This window comes from Centruroides sculpturatus, unplaced genomic scaffold (genome assembly GCF_000671375.1).
Source record: "Centruroides sculpturatus isolate CEXI.00-Female unplaced genomic scaffold, Cexi_2.0 scaffold132, whole genome shotgun sequence".
NCBI classification, from domain to species: domain Eukaryota; kingdom Metazoa; phylum Arthropoda; class Arachnida; order Scorpiones; family Buthidae; genus Centruroides; species Centruroides sculpturatus.
Genome location: NW_019384471.1, coordinates 596,004 through 601,683, shown reverse-complemented (window position 1 = coordinate 601,683; position 5,680 = coordinate 596,004). Strand labels below are relative to the sequence as shown.

Genomic DNA, 5,680 nt, shown 5'->3' with positions numbered 1-5,680 from the left:
ACACGCTAAAAGAGACTCGTATAATACAGTAAAACGTCATCGCCGACTCGTGTTGCGACAGGATTGGTCGAATCTAGACCAATAGCGGATATTGCACGAACCGTTGAGTTTAAACGAGCAGCAGACCTACTAAATACCATTTATTATTTAAGCGGCCATAAAAATTATATTTATATTCATGATGTCTCCAAAGTTTAGCGAATTTTTCGCAGAAAAAAAATTTAACAGGAAACACGCGGCCGCCATTCGATGCGTCGCTCCACGACAAAAACAAGCTTAATTAAGCAATGGCGTCGTCGAACGGTGCACACTCGGTAAGTAATCCCACAATTATTTTATAGCCTAGTTTATATGGATTATTCCCAAAAAGTTATACGTGTTTTGGAAATGTTGAGTCAAATTAGTCTAGAATCGATTAATTTTATGGAAGAAAACCTTTCAAACAGACGTAGTCCCTATACTGCACACATGCCGGTCTATGATTGGCTCATGTGTTTAAGGACTTGTACAACATCAATTCCATAAAACACGATTCTACGTATCTACCGATTAATAGGGGGTCGGTCTACTGTACTTTACCGGTGATAGTCATCTATTAACTGGTAAATTTGTTATTCTGTATTTCAGTTGGTGGCGTTGTTGGTGCAGATTACAACTAAAAAATAGAATAATTTTCTGATTAATAATTTTTAAAATCATTGGTTTTTGTTACAAAAGTGAAATTAAATAATTGTTTAAAAATTTCATTTAAAATAAACTCTTAATACTTTTTCTCTAAACATAAAATGACTTATAAAAAAATATGCGTATTACGATTCTTTTAAGACGTGGAACGTTCTATGCTAATATTCGATTGATAACATTACAGGATAAAGAATTCAATTTATTACAAACAGTTACAGTTTGAATGTGTACTTTTCATACTTATCATAAGCTGTACACTTCGTACAAAATTGCTATATTTATAAACATCTGTTTTTAACTCGGCACATCATAAAATTTAACTACAGAAATTGCAACAGGAATGTTTATCCTCCACTGTATTCTTCGGGAAAAAGTCTACAGTTCGTGCCCACTGTATATTACATTGAAATAATTCTTGTCCTGTACTTACAGCATGGAAAAGATCCATTTACAGTACAGTAATACCCCGAACTTACACGATAGGTGGGACCGAGTGATAACCGCGTAAGTCGAATTCGCGTAAGTCGAGGTATAATTTCTAATTTAGCGAGAGTTTCTAATAATTTTTGTTATTTGTCCCCAAGTGTCTAATTATCACAGTTCATAATATTAACCGAAGTTTGATTACTTTAAACGAATTTTATACAGTAGTGATTATGATATTCATTTTCCTCGATTATAATAAGATATTTTCTACTATTACTAATANTATTTGTCCCCAAGTGTCTAATTATCACAGTTCATAATATTAACCGAAGTTTGATTACTTTAAACGAATTTTATACAGTAGTGATTATGATATTCATTTTCCTCGATTATAATAAGATATTTTCTACTATTACTAATAATACAAACTGTTTTATTTTTATACAGATCAGTCTGGAACCAAAGATACAATTTTTCATTATTTTTTCATGATTAAATCATTTATACATCACTAACTTTTATCTGCCAGTTTAAAAGAATTTACCCGAAGGACAAGGCATTAAGGCAATTCAACAAAAGGGTCATATGGCAATTAATAGTTGCACAGTACGAGGCACGTACGGACAGAGCGATATAACCTTGTCTGAACAAACAAACACTAGGGGGACTTTCTGAGGGAATGTGGTTTCAAATAGACACGTAGAAAACACTTGCAAAACTGCATTCTTTTTGTAACGTTTTTGCCATATTTTCTTTATTTTATGGTTTAAAAAATTTATTCGAAGAAACCCATCGTTTTTTTTTACAATACTAGTAACACACAAGCTTATTGTAACACTTGTTTGGGTATCTATGCCTCGAATTTAGTCTGACATAACACTTTCAACAAAATAAATAATAAAAATAAAACAGTGATACAATACAAAAAAGCAAATATATTTACTGAATATGTAAAATATTACCTTTCCAATGTTTATTGACAGATGACTTAATATAAATAATATTGTGTACAAAATTTATTCGAAGAAACCCATCGGTTTTTTTTTTTACAATACTAATAACACACAAGCTTATTGTAACACTTGAGTGGTTATCTATGCCTCGAATTTAGTCTGACATGACACTTTCAACAAAATAAATAATAAAAATAAAACAGTGATACAATACAAAAAAGCAAATATATTTACTGAATATGTAAAATATTACCTTTCCAATGTTTATTGACAGATGACTTAATATCAATAATATTGTGTACGTGTAAAATTGTTATTAAAGTTTTATGTATAATTTTTATTTTATTTACTTTATAGGTAACACGCAAGTAATTTAAAAAATTTAATGATAAAAATCTTTCCAGGTGACGTCGGTAGATGGTGCGACAGTTCACTTTGAATCACGTAGCGTATATCCCACTGCTCGTAGAAGTCACTTTGAATCTGTTTTGTACGACGAAAATGGAGAAGGAACGTGAACTGCCGCAAGACAATAGTGATTCAGAAAGTAAGTTTTGAAAGTAAATTATTATTATTTTTTTAAATTAAGGTATAGAATGGGGCCGTAAAACTGATTAGAAAGTGAGTANCCCCTTCCTCTATGATTCTTCGCCATGATTGGTGCATTTCTCTACTAGTATTTCTATTTATCCTATTATTTTGTCTAATTATATTAATATGCTCATAAAGTTGTCTTTTGTAATTATTCTTTTCTTTTTTCCTTATTCTTACAGAATTTAATACTATTTCACAACCTGTAGTACTAGTATTTCACAACCATTTGCTGAACTTTGGAGGCATCAATAATATAAATATAATTTTTATGGCCGTTAATTAAACAATAAATGGTGTTTAGTAGGTCCGATGCACGTTTAAACTCAACTGTTTGTGCAATATCCGCTATTGGTCTAGATTCGACCAATTCTATCGCGACACGAGTCGGCGATGACATTTTACCGTATTATACGAGTCTCTTTTAGCGTGATTATACGAATACGATCGCAATTTTTTCGCCTTTATTTACGAATTTGTATTATATAAACCCGTTTTATAGGGGTCTACTGTATATAATTTAACCAAATATTGAAGTCTTAAATATGTTTTAATTATGAATAATAAGTTTTTAATAAATGTAAAAAGGGTATTTTTAAAATTAACATGGTGAATTCCACTAGTAGACACGTGTTAGACGATGACCACGTGAATTATAAAAGTTAGTGTTAATATCATTGATATTGACTAACTTCTACTTGTAGCTTATTAACACAAAATAGGTACCTCCCTTTATATATTTGAGAAGTTATTTATTTGTTAGTCGTAAAACTAAACACAAAGGATTAGTCTAGAATATTATCGTATGAGGATCATCATTACTGTATGAACTCTTCAAACAAATGAATGGTTCTGCCTATTAGCTAAGAACACTTGAGGAGTTTTCTATTGTATACGTAATGTGTAGAGAGGACTGATTAGTGACTAGAAGAAACGGGTGACGTTTCATCCCGGAAAAGACTAACCCGATCTTTTTGAAATTAAAAATGTTTTTTTTTTTATGAAGGTTCATATATAGTTTAATATTCAGGAAAAACGTATTGAATTACATGTATAAAAATGACGTCGATGGATAATGTCTAGATACAAGTAAAAAAAAAAAAGGGTCCCCGCATGGCACACCTCTTCCTTTCCTTAGCTAACACATTTTTCATTGTCGAATTAGTCAAATGAGGTATTAAATGAAATATTTCGTAACGTTTTCGTTTCAGCACGTAAAACTCGTTATGCCCTTTACTTCGACATTGCATTTATAGCTTTTTTTTTTAGACTCTCCTCTATTTCCAAAATAAAGCGTATTGCCTGTAATAATGTTTGGAATCATCCATAAATTATAACACTATTTTTATACTTTTTAACAGCCATCCATCATCCTTTACGCACCGTAACGCTGTCTCACGTACCCATACTAAAAATTACGCGATAGAACGGGGTGTCGAGCGTTTTATTATTTATTAGGTGTATAACGTATAGTACAAGGCAGTGGCGTAAATGAGCAACGCTATGCTACATTTCAGAAACAAAAATGAATCATTGTTACCCAAGGATTGATATTCTAAAATTACGTGACGCTTTTTAAAATTTTCCTCCCATTCCTATGCATCTGATTACCTGCATACCCATCCACCGTATACATATTATGTAATTTATGGAGTAACAAATCAAATCTGAAGCTTGATGTTCTCTCTCCCCGGATAAAATAAGGGTTGTAAAATTTGTAAACATGTATTTTCAATCATTACTGTGTAATTTTGATGGCTTCTGGAAGAGATGTGAAACATTCACGCCACACTTAATTTCAGAGGCATCTCATAAGGCTATGTGCTGTTGCAATTACATTTTTACAAGTAATTAAAACACAATAATTGTTGTGTGAAGTCAATTGTTGGCAAATCCTATCAAAGATATAATAGAAAATTATTTTGTATATACTGTATTTACATTTCAGTTTGATGTTTATTTTCCTGTAGATGGTGATCAATCATCATCTGCTCAAGGAGAAGGTAACCAAACAATTGGTAAGTTTATTCGTAGAACTCTTATACTTTTACGTGTAGTTAGTTACAACATACTAAACTAATTTAGATATTAAAATGGGAAGAGCAAGAAATTTCTGAGGGAGTAGAGAGGATGCAGGCCACTGCACAGGATACTCCAGTTGAAACTAGGATAATAAAAGGATCATTTCCTCTTTTTGAAGGCCCGAACAGAGGTAAATTATTATAATATCGATCATTCCTGAATTAAGGCAAGTAGACTATTGAAAATCTCAACTTTGTAATGGGCATAAAAAATTTTTAATTGAAAGAAACGAAGTATGGCATATATACGAGACCTTATCTGAATGGAAACTCTCTTTAATCTTAATTTATTTGCATTTCAACAATGCAAAGACGAGTGATTTATTTAAATTTCTTCTGATTGTTAAATATGACATAGCGAAATGTGAAGATGCGATGATTCTTCCATTGGTGACATCGTACTATTTTGTCAGCCATGTTTAATTATAAATTGTTTTTGAGGTCGTCATTAAAAGAAAATTTTGTAATTTTTTTGCCACTTACGTATATTTGGGTGATTGAGTCATCGTTTCTTCATACATACTCTGGGTGTTTAATGTAATTGTGCTGCTTCAACCCAAAATAAAATGAAAGATGAAATTTTAGGATTTACCCTCTAGAAAGGATTGGGATTCGTAAGCGAATACATTGATTGACGGGCATCTGGGCTAAAAACGAATGGGAGAAAATGAGGATTTTAAAAGTGTTACAGAAAAAGTATTTTTCTAATATAGAAAATTGATTTTGACCAAATTATTTACTTACTTATAAGTAAATACACTGATATAACGAAAATGATATTAACTATTTAAAGAATAGACGTATGTAATTTTTTCATAATTAAAGCTAGTTGCGTGTGCTTGGCCTTTTCAGGAAGAGAGGATGGTGATAAAAAAAACAACTGTCTTAATTACAAACTTAAATGTAGGATTTACAAGCAATTGGAAGTCTTTTAAACGCTTCACT

General features: G+C 31.4%; 1 long non-coding RNA gene across 1 annotated transcript; it reads left to right on the top strand.

Annotated features, from left to right (window-relative positions):
- The first annotated feature begins 2,557 nt into the window (after positions 1 to 2,557).
- Positions 2,558 to 4,936, top strand: LOC111621175. The gene is made up of 3 exons (XR_002756021.1): positions 2,558 to 2,610; positions 4,603 to 4,672; positions 4,740 to 4,936. It is a non-coding gene; the product is annotated as an uncharacterized LOC111621175 (long non-coding RNA).
- Positions 4,937 to 5,680: the final 744 nt, after the last annotated feature.